Here is a 13,309-nt window from a genome sequence, read left to right as displayed (position 1 = left end):
GAATGATTTTCCAACATTGAAACCTACACAAGGACGATTAATTTCTATAATTAAGGATATTGGACTGGTAACCATCGTGTTCGTTGAGCCACTATTTTTCTATGAAATAGAAATTCAAGAATTTAATACGAAACTGAATTGAATACGCTCAAGGAATGATTTTCCAACATTGAAACCTACACAAGGACGATTAATTTCTATAATTAAGGATATTGGACTGGTAACCATCGTGTTCGTTGAGCCACTATTTTTCTATGAAATAGAAATTCACATTCATCGGTAAAGTAAAGCACTGCTGGTAATAAAACACTCTACACTTCCCTTGTTGGTGTTTAAAAAATAGCTATCAGTGTGTACGAGATGAATTATCAAAATTCAACCCTAGATGGCGTTTAATAAAGTATCAAAATTCACCACGAGATGGTTTTAACTAAAACTTTGATTCATTTTCGAAACTCTTGCTGGTTATAAAACGTTTGATGCCAACAGCATCCCGTATTCCCAAGCGGTCACCCTTCTAGGTACTAACGGGACCCGACGCAGCTTAACTTCTGGGAGCTGACGAGACCAGGTTTTTTCTGCGTGGTATGGCCGTTGACGTTTTAATACGAAACTGAATTGAATACACTCAAGGAATGATTTTCCAACATTGAAACCTACACAAGGACGATTAATTTCTATAATTAAGGATATTGGACTGGTAACCATCGTGTTCGTTGAGCCACTATTTTTCTATGAAATAGAAATTCACATTCATCGGTAAAGTCACTGCTGGTAATAAAACACTCTACACTTCCCTTGTTGGTGTTTAAAAAATAGCTATCAGTGTGTACGAGATGAATTATCAAAATTCAACCCTAGATGGCGTTTAATAAAGTATCAAAATTCACCACGAGATGGTTTTAACTAAAACTTTGATTCATTTTCGAAACTCTTGCTGGTTATAAAACGTTTGATGCCAACAGCATCCCGTATTCCCAAGCGGTCACCCTTCTAGGTACTAACGGGACCCGACGCAGCTTAACTTCTGGGAGCTGACGAGACCAGGTTTTTTCTGCGTGGTATGGCCGTTGACGTTTTAATACGAAACTGAATTGAATACACTCAAGGAATGATTTTCCAACATTGAAACCTACAAAAAGGAAAATTAATTTTTATAATTAAGGATATTGGACTGGTAACCATCGTGTTCGTTGAGCCACTATTTTTCTATGAAATAGAAATTCAAGAATTTAATACGAAACTGAATTGAATACGCTCAAGGAATGATTTTCCAACATTGAAACCTACACAAGGACGATTAATTTCTATAATTAAGGATATTGGACTGGTAACCATCGTGTTCGTTGAGCCACTATTTTTCTATGAAATAGAAATTCACATTCATCGGTAAAGTCACTGCTGGTAATAAAACACTCTACACTTCCCTTGTTGGTGTTTAAAAAATAGCTATCAGTGTGTACGAGATGAATTATCAAAATTCAACCCTAGATGGCGTTTAATAAAGTATCAAAATTCACCACGAGATGGTTTTAACTAAAACTTTGATTCATTTTCGAAACTCTTGCTGGTTATAAAACGTTTGATGCCAACAGCATCCCGTATTCCCAAGCGGTCACCCTTCTAGGTACTAACGGGACCCGACGCAGCTTAACTTCTGGGAGCTGACGAGACCAGGTTTTTTCTGCGTGGTATGGCCGTTGACGTTTTAATACGAAACTGAATTGAATACACTCAAGGAATGATTTTCCAACATTGAAACCTACACAAGGTTTTTTTTAATTAATTTTAACCATCGTGTTCGTTGAGCCACTATTTTTCTATGAAATAGAAATTCAAAAATTTAATACGAAACTGAATTGAATACGCTCAAGGAATGGTTTTCCAACATTAAACCACACAACCAAGGACGATTAATTTCTATAATTAAGGATATTGGACTGGTAACCATCGTGTTCGTTGAGCCACTATTTTTCTATGAAATAGAAATTCACATTCATCGGTAAAGTCACTGCTGGTAATAAAACACTCTACACTTCCCTTGTTGGTGTTTAAAAAATAGCTATCAGTGTGTACGAGATGAATTATCAAAATTCAACCCTAGATGGCGTTTAATAAAGTATCAAAATTCACCACGAGATGGTTTTAACTAAAACTTTGATTCATTTTCGAAACTCTTGCTGGTTATAAAACGTTTGATGCCAACAGCATCCCGTATTCCCAAGCGGTCACCCTTCTAGGTACTAACGGGACCCGACGCAGCTTAACTTCTGGGAGCTGACGAGACCAGGTTTTTTCTGCGTGGTATGGCCGTTGACGTTTTAATACGAAACTGAATTGAATACACAAAATTTGGACGACTGGTAAATGTCAAATTTAATACGAAACTGAATTGAATACGCTCAAGGAATGATTTTCCAACATTGAAACCTACACAAGGACGATTAATTTCTATAATTAAGGATATTGGACTGGTAACCATCGTGTTCGTTGAGCCACTATTTTTCTATGAAATAGAAATTCACATTCATCAGTAAAGTCCCTTCTGGTAATAAAACACTCTACACTTCCCTTGTTGGTGTTTAAAAAATAGCTATCAGTGTGTACGAGATGAATTATCAAAATTCAACCCTAGATGGCGTTTAATAAAGTATCAAAATTCACCACGAGATGGTTTTAACTAAAACTTTGATTCATTTTCGAAACTCTTGCTGGTTATAAAACGTTTGATGCCAACAGCATCCCGTATTCCCCAAGCGGTCACCCTTCTAGGTACTAACGGGACCCGACGCAGCTTCTTACAGACGACTGAGTGACACACCAGGTTTTTTCTGCGTGGTATGGCCGTTGCATTGATTAAATCAGAAACTGAATTGAATACACTAGAAAAATAATCCAAAATTGAAACCACACAAGGACATTAAATTTCTATAATTAAGGAATATGGACTGGTAACCATCGTACACGTTGAGCCACTATCTTCCTATGAAATAGAAATTCAAGAAAACGTTTTAATACGAAACTGAATTGAATACGCTCAAGGAATGATTTTCCAACATTGAAACCTACACAAGGACGATTAATTTCTATAATTAAGGATATTGGACTGGTAACCATCGTGTTCGTTGAGCCACTATTTTTCTATGAAATAGAAATTCACATTCATCGGTAAAGTCACTGCTGGTAATAAAACACTCTACACTTCCCTTGTTGGTGTTTAAAAAATAGCTATCAGTGTGTACGAGATGAATTATCAAAATTCAACCCTAGATGGCGTTTAATAAAGTATCAAAATTCACCACGAGATGGTTTTAACTAAAACTTTGATTCATTTTCGAAACTCTTGCTGGTTATAAAACGTTTGATGCCAACAGCATCCCGTATTCCCAAGCGGTCACCCTTCTAGGTACTAACGGGACCCGACGCAGCTTAACTTCTGGGAGCTGACGAGACCAGGTTTTTTCTGCGTGGTATGGCCGTTGACGTTTTAATACGAAACTGAATTGAATACACTCAAGGAATGATTTTCCAACATTGAAACCTACACAAGGACGATTAATTTCTATAATTAAGGATATTGGACTGGTAACCATCGTGTTCGTTGAGCCACTTTTTTTCTATGAAATAGAAATCAAGAAATTTAATACGAAACTGAATTGAATACGCTAAAAAAATAATTTTCCAACATTAAAACCTACACAAGGAAAACGATTAATTTCTATAATTAAGGATATTGGACTGGTAACCATCGTGTTCGTTGAGCCACTATTTTCTCTATGAAATAGAAATTCACATTCATCGGTAAAGTCACTGCTGGTAATAAAACACTCTACACTTCCCTTGTTGGTGTTTAAAAAATAGCTATCAGTGTGTACGAGATGAATTATCAAAATTCAACCCTAGATGGCGTTTAATAAAGTATCAAAATTCACCACGAGATGGTTTTAACTAAAACTTTGATTCATTTTCGAAACTCTTGCTGGTTATAAAACGTTTGATGCCAACAGCATCCCGTATTCCCAAGCGGTCACCCTTCTAGGTACTAACGGGACCCGACGCAGCTTAACTTCTGGGAGCTGACGAGACCAGGTTTTTTCTGCGTGGTATGGCCGTTGACGTTTTAATACGAAACTGAATTGAATACACTCAAGGAATGATTTTCCAACATTGAAACCTACACAAGGACGATTAATTTCTATAATTAAGGATATTGGACTGGTAACCATCGTGTTCGTTGAGCCACTATTTTTCTATGAAATAGAAATTCAAGAATTTAATACGAAACTGAATTGAATACGCTCAAGGAATGATTTTCCAACATTGAAACCTACACAAGGACGATTAATTTCTATAATTAAGGATATTGGACTGGTAACCATCGTGTTCGTTGAGCCACTATTTTTCTATGAAATAGAAATTCACATTCATCGGTAAAGTCACTGCTGGTAATAAAACACTCTACACTTCCCTTGTTGGTGTTTAAAAAATAGCTATCAGTGTGTACGAGATGAATTATCAAAATTCAACCCTAGATGGCGTTTAATAAAGTATCAAAATTCACCACGAGATGGTTTTAACTAAAACTTTGATTCATTTTCGAAACTCTTGCTGGTTATAAAACGTTTGATGCCAACAGCATCCCGTATTCCCAAGCGGTCACCCTTCTAGGTACTAACGGGACCCGACGCAGCTTAACTTCTGGGAGCTGACGAGACCAGGTTTTTTCTGCGTGGTATGGCCGTTGACGTTTTAATACGAAACTGAATTGAATACACTCAAGGAATGATTTTCCAACATTGAAACCTACACAAGGACGATTAATTTCTATAATTAAGGATATTGGACTGGTAACCATCGTGTTCGTTGAGCCACTATTTTTCTATGAAATAGAAATTCACATTCATCGGTAAAGTCACTGCTGGTAATAAAACACTCTACACTTCCCTTGTTGGTGTTTAAAAAATAGCTATCAGTGTGTACGAGATGAATTATCAAAATTCAACCCTAGATGGCGTTTAATAAAGTATCAAAATTCACCACGAGATGGTTTTAACTAAAACTTTGATTCATTTTCGAAACTCTTGCTGGTTATAAAACGTTTGATGCCAACAGCATCCCGTATTCCCAAGCGGTCACCCTTCTAGGTACTAACGGGACCCGACGCAGCTTAACTTCTGGGAGCTGACGAGACCAGGTTTTTTCTGCGTGGTATGGCCGTTGACGTTTTAATACGAAACTGAATTGAATACACTCAAGGAATGATTTTCCAACATTGAAACCTACACAAGGACGATTAATTTCTATAATAAGGATATTGGACTGGTAACCATTATATAAATCATATTCGAAAAATAATACGAAACTAAAATACGCTCAAGGAATGATTTTCCAACATTGAAACCTACACAAGGACGATTAATTTCTATAATTAAGGATATTGGACTGGTAACCATCGTGTTCGTTGAGCCACTATTTTTCTATGAAATAGAAATTCACATTCATCGGTAAAGTCACTGCTGGTAATAAAACACTCTACACTTCCCTTGTTGGTGTTTAAAAAATAGCTATCAGTGTGTACGAGATGAATTATCAAAATTCAACCCTAGATGGCGTTTAATAAAGTATCAAAATTCACCACGAGATGGTTTTAACTAAAACTTTGATTCATTTTCGAAACTCTTGCTGGTTATAAAACGTTTGATGCCAACAGCATCCCGTATTCCCAAGCGGTCACCCTTCTAGGTACTAACGGGACCCGACGCAGCTTAACTTCTGGGAGCTGACGAGACCAGGTTTTTTCTGCGTGGTATGGCCGTTGACGTTTTAATACGAAACTGAATTGAATACACTCAAGGAATGATTTTCCAACATTGAAACCTACACAAGGACGATTAATTTCTATAATTAAGGATATTGGACTGGTAACCATCGTGTTCGTTGAGCCACTATTTTTCTATGAAATAGAAATTCACATTCATCGGTAAAGTCACTGCTGGTAATAAAACACTCTACACTTCCCTTGTTGGTGTTTAAAAAATAGCTATCAGTGTGTACGAGATGAATTATCAAAATTCAACCCTAGATGGCGTTTAATAAAGTATCAAAATTCACCACGAGATGGTTTTAACTAAAACTTTGATTCATTTTCGAAACTCTTGCTGGTTATAAAACGTTTGATGCCAACAGCATCCCGTATTCCCAAGCGGTCACCCTTCTAGGTACTAACGGGACCCGACGCAGCTTAACTTCTGGGAGCTGACGAGACCAGGTTTTTTCTGCGTGGTATGGCCGTTGACGTTTTAATACGAAACTGAATTGAATACACTCAAGGAATGATTTTCCAACATTGAAACCTACACAAGGACGATTAATTTCTATAATTAAGGATATTGGACTGGTAACCATCGTGTTCGTTGAGCCACTATTTTTCTATGAAATAGAAATTCACATTCATCGGTAAAGTCACTGCTGGTAATAAAACACTCTACACTTCCCTTGTTGGTGTTTAAAAAATAGCTATCAGTGTGTACGAGATGAATTATCAAAATTCAACCCTAGATGGCGTTTAATAAAGTATCAAAATTCACCACGAGATGGTTTTAACTAAAACTTTGATTCATTTTCGAAACTCTTGCTGGTTATAAAACGTTTGATGCCAACAGCATCCCGTATTCCCAAGCGGTCACCCTTCTAGGTACTAACGGGACCCGACGCAGCTTAACTTCTGGGAGCTGACGAGACCAGTTTTTTCTGCGTGGTATGGCCGTTGACGTTTTAATACGAAACTGAATTGAATACACTCAAGGAATGATTTTCCAACATTGAAACCTACACAAGGACGATTAATTTCTATAATTAAGGATATTGGACTGGTAACCATCGTGTTCGTTGAGCCACTATTTTTCTATGAAATAGAAATTCAAAAATTTAATACGAAACTGAATTGAATACGCTCAAGGAATGATTTTCCAACATTGAAACCTACACAAGGACGATTAATTTCTATAATTAAGGATATTGGACTGGTAACCATCGTGTTCGTTGAGCCACTATTTTTCTATGAAATAGAAATTCACATTCATCGGTAAAGTCACTGCTGGTAATAAAACACTCTACACTTCCCTTGTTGGTGTTTAAAAAATAGCTATCAGTGTGTACGAGATGAATTATCAAAATTCAACCCTAGATGGCGTTTAATAAAGTATCAAAATTCACCACGAGATGGTTTTAACTAAAACTTTGATTCATTTTCGAAACTCTTGCTGGTTATAAAACGTTTGATGCCAACAGCATCCCGTATTCCCAAGCGGTCACCCTTCTAGGTACTAACGGGACCCGACGCAGCTTAACTTCTGGGAGCTGACGAGACCAGGTTTTTTCTGCGTGGTATGGCCGTTGACGTTTTAATACGAAACTGAATTGAATACACTCAAGGAATGATTTTCCAACATTGAAACCTACACAAGGACGATTAATTTCTATAATTAAGGATATTGGACTGGTAACCATCGTGTTCGTTGAGCCACTATTTTTCTATGAAATAAAATTCAAAATTTAATACGAAACGAAGAAACACTCAGGAAGATTTTCCAACATTAAACCACAAAACGAAATTCTATAATTAAGATATGACGAACCATCGTGCGTGAGCTTTTTCTATGAAATAGAAATTCAAGAATTTAATACGAAACTGAATTGAATACGCTCAAGGAATGATTTTCCAACATTGAAACCTACACAAGGACGATTAATTTCTATAATTAAGGATATTGGACTGGTAACCATCGTGTTCGTTGAGCCACTATTTTTCTATGAAATAGAAATTCACATTCATCGGTAAAGTCACTGCTGGTAATAAAACACTCTACACTTCCCTTGTTGGTGTTTAAAAAATAGCTATCAGTGTGTACGAGATGAATTATCAAAATTCAACCCTAGATGGCGTTTAATAAAGTATCAAAATTCACCACGAGATGGTTTTAACTAAAACTTTGATTCATTTTCGAAACTCTTGCTGGTTATAAAACGTTTGATGCCAACAGCATCCCGTATTCCCAAGCGGTCACCCTTCTAGGTACTAACGGGACCCGACGCAGCTTAACTTCTGGGAGCTGACGAGACCAGGTTTTTTCTGCGTGGTATGGCCGTTGACGTTTTAATACGAAACTGAATTGAATACACTCAAGGAATGATTTTCCAACATTGAAACCTACACAAGGACGATTAATTTCTATAATTAAGGATATTGGACTGGTAACCATCGTGTTCGTTGAGCCACTATTTTTCTATGAAATAGAAATTCACATTCATCGGTAAAGTCACTGCTGGTAATAAAACACTCTACACTTCCCTTGTTGGTGTTTAAAAAATAGCTATCAGTGTGTACGAGATGAATTATCAAAATTCAACCCTAGATGGCGTTTAATAAAGTATCAAAATTCACCACGAGATGGTTTTAACTAAAACTTTGATTCATTTTCGAAACTCTTGCTGGTTATAAAACGTTTGATGCCAACAGCATCCCGTATTCCCAAGCGGTCACCCTTCTAGGTACTAACGGGACCCGACGCAGCTTAACTTCTGGGAGCTGACGAGACCAGGTTTTTTCTGCGTGGTATGGCCGTTGACGTTTTAATACGAAACTGAATTGAATACACTCAAGGAATGATTTTCCAACATTGAAACCTACACAAGGACGATTAATTTCTATAATTAAGGATATTGGACTGGTAACCATCGTGTTCGTTGAGCCACTATTTTTCTATGAAATAGAAATTCAAGAATTTAATACGAAACTGAATTGAATACGCTCAAGGAATGATTTTCCAACATTGAAACCTACACAAGGACGATTAATTTCTATAATTAAGGATATTGGACTGGTAACCATCGTGTTCGTTGAGCCACTATTTTTCTATGAAATAGAAATTCACATTCATCGGTAAAGTCACTGCTGGTAATAAAACACTCTACACTTCCCTTGTTGGTGTTTAAAAAATAGCTATCAGTGTGTACGAGATGAATTATCAAAATTCAACCCTAGATGGCGTTTAATAAAGTATCAAAATTCACCACGAGATGGTTTTAACTAAAACTTTGATTCATTTTCGAAACTCTTGCTGGTTATAAAACGTTTGATGCCAACAGCATCCCGTATTCCCAAGCGGTCACCCTTCTAGGTACTAACGGGACCCGACGCAGCTTAACTTCTGGGAGCTGACGAGACCAGGTTTTTTCTGCGTGGTATGGCCGTTGACGTTTTAATACGAAACTGAATTGAATACACTCAAGGAATGATTTTCCAACATTGAAACCTACACAAGGACGATTAATTTCTATAATTAAGGATATTGGACTGGTAACCATCGTGTTCGTTGAGCCACTATTTTTCTATGAAATAGAAATTCACATTCATCGGTAAAGTCACTGCTGGTAATAAAACACTCTACACTTCCCTTGTTGGTGTTTAAAAAATAGCTATCAGTGTGTACGAGATGAATTATCAAAATTCAACCCTAGATGGCGTTTAATAAAGTATCAAAATTCACCACGAGATGGTTTTAACTAAAACTTTGATTCATTTTCGAAACTCTTGCTGGTTATAAAACGTTTGATGCCAACAGCATCCCGTATTCCCAAGCGGTCACCCTTCTTTTTTTTTTTTTTATTTTAAAATTATCTTTTATTGGCTCATTGTATCAGCTATTTAGGGCATTAAAACAAAATAAAGCAAAACAATTAGGCTGTCGGATGCAGACGTTCGCAAGGGGAAAAAAAATCGAAATCTGGCAATGGTGGGGATCATAATATTAACAAACAAAACAAAAACAAACAAATGCAATTTACGGTGGTGGGATAATTCAAGAAAAATAAACAAAAGAAAAACAAAGCAGAAGACAATGGTGGTGTGAAATAAAAACAACAAACAACAAAACAAAACATAAACAAAGGCCAATAAAACTGGGAATGGGAAATTCAAAACAAACAAAAATAAACAAAATGTACTAAAATTTATGATTAAAATTAAACAGGGAATTGGGATCTAGATTTACGAAGGAATTTCCAGAGGCTCTCTACTTCTTCTTGACATGGTGTGCGTAGGTTATTCCTTGCCTTCCAGTTGATGTAGAGATAAGCAGCCAGAAGAGTGAATGAAAGCTGGAGATTTCCTACTGGACCAAAATGGCCACGTATCAAATCTTCGTTTGACGAACTGCAGCCCATCTGACGCATAGTTCCTTCCAACCAGCTCCAAACGGTGAGTCGTTCAGGACACTGGTACATCAGATGCTCATCGGTTTCCGGGTCTTGATTGCAGATTAGACATGTTGCATCCTTGGTGGGGTCCAACCGATGGCATCTGGTCCTGGTAGGGAGAAGTCGCTGGTTGAACAGGAACATGGTCTCTCTGATGTTAGTTGGAAGGGCTGCAGTCTCCTTCCAGATTCGTGGCCAATCCAGATTAGGCCTCAGGATCTCCAGCTTTCCCATTGTCGTTACCTCCAGGATCCAATGGTTATATGTTTTCCGATGTACCATTGGATTCCCCTGCACCAGAATGGAAGATGCGAAAAGTTGCTTGATTTGATGCAGGGGTTCCTGAAGGTAATATGGTCTCTTCATGACTGCTACAGGTGTGGTGTTGTCCTTGTAGAGTGGCAATAAGGTTCGGAGAGGAAAGGACATCCAATACCGAAGTAGAGAGCTTTCTGGGCTGTTGGGGCCTATCAGGACTTTGTACAAGGGGCACAAGAAAAGGGAACGGTAAAAGAGGTGTGTGTTGACCATTCCCAGACCCCCTTCTTTGACAGTACGGAAAATTACGGTTTTCTTCGGCCTTTCTACTTTTCCCATCCATAGAAATTTCATGACAGCCTTCGAAATCTGGTCAGCCATTTTTTATTACAAGGTAATACCTGTGCAAAGTACACAGTTCCGGAGAGAGCCTTCGACTTGAGGAAAAGCACCCTCTGGTAAATATTAAACCGTCGACTGGCATTCTCTCGCAGAATACCATTTAAAGAGCTAAATGCATCATTCCAAATCCTACTAGCTGTCTCTTCTATGGAATGGGAAAATTTAATTCCTAACAGGGACAATGTTGGCGCTGACACAAGCCACTCAAGAGGCCAAATTGATCTAGAGCTCCAAGTCCCGAGTCCCAGGGCTTTTGTTTTCTCCTTATTCATCCTTGCCTTTGTCCACTGACAGAACATATCAAGGATTTGTCCTGCCCTGGTAAAATCTTCGTCACAAGAAACGAAAATGGTGACGTCATCAACAAAGGCTCTGACAGTGAGTTTTTCATTAAACAATGATATACCCTTGAGAACTCGAGATAAACGCACAAGCAAAGGCTCAATGTATAGAACGAAGAGATGGACAGATAGGGGGCATCCCTGGCGAATCGACTGAATATCACTAATCACCCCAGCCACCTCCGATCCGTTGAGGATTGACATTCCTGTTACAGAATACATAATCTGTAACCAACGGACGAAAGTGGTGGGGTAACCCATGACATCCAGAATCCTCCAGAGGACTTCCCCTGTTAACCAGGTCGTAGGCCCTTTTCAAAGTCAACTCCAACAATGGCAGCGCCCATACCCCGAATCAAAGAGTTGGAAGAGTCATGGCATCCCCGGTCATCAACAAATTGAATGACATCTCTGTAAAGACTTAAATTATCAAAAATCAATCTACCAGGTACCCCACCTTTTTGATGAGGCCCTATGGTAGAAGATAGTGTTTGCCTCAATCGTCTCGCTAAGACAGATGCCATGACTTTGTAGTCACAATTCAAAAGAGAAATTGGCCGAAAATTAGAAATTCCACAAAGTCCCGAAGACTTAGGAATTAGCCTGATCGCCGCTTGGCCCTGCGAAGACGTCAGAGTTTCCCTTTCCAGGATATGATTAAACATATCCAAGAAGTGGGGTGCGATCACGTCCCAAAATTCTACGTAAAACTCGTAAGGAATGCCATCGGTGCCAGGGGACTTGTTTGACTTCATTGCTATTAGAGCAGCTCTAATCTCAAGAAGGGAAATTGGTGCTGTTAGGTTTGGGGTTGGCTTAAAGCAATCTCTTACTCCTTCAAGGAACTCAGACCCTGCCAGTATGTCAGGAGAAGGTTGAGTCTTAAAAATTTTTGTAAAATGAGCAACAATTTCTGCTGAAATTTCCTCTTTGGTCGATAAGCAAGTGCCATTGGGGGCAATGATCTTATCAATGCAACATTTTCGATAATTATTCCTGGCACGATTTATGTGAAAAATACTTGCTTCCTCTACATCTGGCCCTTCGAAGCAGCGGGAACGAATCCCATACCCTTTGAGTGTGCTCTCCTCCCAAGACTTTGAGAATTTTCTCAACTGTTGAAAGGCAACCCAATCAAAGGTATCTGCTTCGGCCATTTCCTGTATGCAAGATTGATAGAAAAACTTAGTTTCTCTTATCAGCCTTGCTCTCTTTGCCTGGAATAATCCACCGAAATACGCTTGATACCCGGTTTCAGGACACTCTCCCACCAATTTGCTACATTACTTTCCCTAAGAGGATGATTAGCAGATTCCTGAATGAAATTGGTTACGTATTTCTGAAAACCTTCTTCTGACAATATTGAAGTATTTAGTTTCCACAATCCGGCAGGTGGTCTGCTACGATTTGGGAGATCAAGATTGCAAGTAAGTGTGGATTGTACCGACTGATGGTCACTAATCGATAAAGGCTGCAAACAAATATTTAAAAATTTATCCGCAAACGATCGACTAGCATAAATCCTATCAAGCCTAGAAGAACCGTCGTGGTAATGGAAAGTGTGGCCCGGATCACTATGATTTAGCTTTTTCCAGATGTCTACCAGATCAAGACCAGTAACCATCTCCTTCAAAGCATAGCTAACAACACTACTTGGGACAGGGAGGGATTGGATATTTGCCCTATCTTGGATGTCGTCAACACAATTAAAATCGCCCATCAACACGAAGGGCAGTCGAGTGGTAACCGAGTAGGCAGGAACGGTTTGACGAAGAAAATTGTTTCTCTCATTCTTTACCTGCTTACCTGACGGGGCATAGATATTAATAAACGTAAAACATTTTACGTCAATGGAGATAAGCCTTCCGTCAGGTTCAAGAAGCAGTCGAGAATACTCCAGACCATGTCTAATTAGAATGGCTGTTCCTTTTTTGTTGGGACCGACATTTGCTAGCAAGTGGTAACAGCTTTCAATAATTGGGCAAGAGTGAAAGGCTACCTCTTGAAGTCCTACGATATCTAAATTACCGTCCCTGCAGAAATTTAAAAGA

General features: G+C 38.5%; 14 non-coding genes and 1 pseudogene across 14 annotated transcripts; all 15 read right to left on the bottom strand.

The window, feature by feature from the left end:
* Positions 1-480: 480 nt before the first annotated feature.
* On the bottom strand, positions 481-599 carry LOC123468269. Its single transcript, XR_006642155.1, has one exon. It is a non-coding gene; the product is annotated as a 5S ribosomal RNA (ribosomal RNA).
* A 357-nt stretch (positions 600-956) lies between these two features.
* LOC123468268 lies at positions 957-1,075 on the bottom strand. Its single transcript, XR_006642154.1, has one exon. It is a non-coding gene; the product is annotated as a 5S ribosomal RNA (ribosomal RNA).
* Positions 1,076-1,586: 511 nt separating this feature from the next.
* On the bottom strand, positions 1,587-1,705 carry LOC123468267. Its single transcript, XR_006642153.1, has one exon. It is a non-coding gene; the product is annotated as a 5S ribosomal RNA (ribosomal RNA).
* A 494-nt stretch (positions 1,706-2,199) lies between these two features.
* LOC123468265 lies at positions 2,200-2,318 on the bottom strand. The gene has a single exon (XR_006642151.1). It is a non-coding gene; the product is annotated as a 5S ribosomal RNA (ribosomal RNA).
* A 1,047-nt stretch (positions 2,319-3,365) lies between these two features.
* On the bottom strand, positions 3,366-3,484 carry LOC123468264. Its single transcript, XR_006642150.1, has one exon. It is a non-coding gene; the product is annotated as a 5S ribosomal RNA (ribosomal RNA).
* Positions 3,485-3,998: 514 nt separating this feature from the next.
* Positions 3,999-4,117, bottom strand: LOC123468263. Its single transcript, XR_006642149.1, has one exon. It is a non-coding gene; the product is annotated as a 5S ribosomal RNA (ribosomal RNA).
* A 510-nt stretch (positions 4,118-4,627) lies between these two features.
* LOC123468262 lies at positions 4,628-4,746 on the bottom strand. Its single transcript, XR_006642148.1, has one exon. It is a non-coding gene; the product is annotated as a 5S ribosomal RNA (ribosomal RNA).
* Positions 4,747-5,103: 357 nt separating this feature from the next.
* LOC123468261 lies at positions 5,104-5,222 on the bottom strand. The gene has a single exon (XR_006642147.1). It is a non-coding gene; the product is annotated as a 5S ribosomal RNA (ribosomal RNA).
* A 479-nt stretch (positions 5,223-5,701) lies between these two features.
* On the bottom strand, positions 5,702-5,820 carry LOC123468260. The gene has a single exon (XR_006642146.1). It is a non-coding gene; the product is annotated as a 5S ribosomal RNA (ribosomal RNA).
* A 357-nt stretch (positions 5,821-6,177) lies between these two features.
* LOC123468259 lies at positions 6,178-6,296 on the bottom strand. Its single transcript, XR_006642145.1, has one exon. It is a non-coding gene; the product is annotated as a 5S ribosomal RNA (ribosomal RNA).
* A 357-nt stretch (positions 6,297-6,653) lies between these two features.
* Positions 6,654-6,771, bottom strand: LOC123468227 (annotated as a pseudogene).
* Positions 6,772-7,281: 510 nt separating this feature from the next.
* On the bottom strand, positions 7,282-7,400 carry LOC123468258. Its single transcript, XR_006642144.1, has one exon. It is a non-coding gene; the product is annotated as a 5S ribosomal RNA (ribosomal RNA).
* Positions 7,401-8,033: 633 nt separating this feature from the next.
* LOC123468257 lies at positions 8,034-8,152 on the bottom strand. Its single transcript, XR_006642143.1, has one exon. It is a non-coding gene; the product is annotated as a 5S ribosomal RNA (ribosomal RNA).
* Positions 8,153-8,509: 357 nt separating this feature from the next.
* Positions 8,510-8,628, bottom strand: LOC123468256. Its single transcript, XR_006642142.1, has one exon. It is a non-coding gene; the product is annotated as a 5S ribosomal RNA (ribosomal RNA).
* A 510-nt stretch (positions 8,629-9,138) lies between these two features.
* On the bottom strand, positions 9,139-9,257 carry LOC123468254. Its single transcript, XR_006642140.1, has one exon. It is a non-coding gene; the product is annotated as a 5S ribosomal RNA (ribosomal RNA).
* Between the last annotated feature and the right edge of the window lie 4,052 nt (positions 9,258-13,309).

The sequence above is a fragment of the Daphnia magna genome, unplaced genomic scaffold (assembly GCF_020631705.1).
Source record: "Daphnia magna isolate NIES unplaced genomic scaffold, ASM2063170v1.1 Dm_contigs334, whole genome shotgun sequence".
Taxonomy (NCBI): Eukaryota; Metazoa; Arthropoda; class Branchiopoda; order Diplostraca; family Daphniidae; genus Daphnia; species Daphnia magna.
Note: the sequence above shows the minus strand (reverse complement) of the source record. Positions and strands in the feature narration are given on the sequence as shown.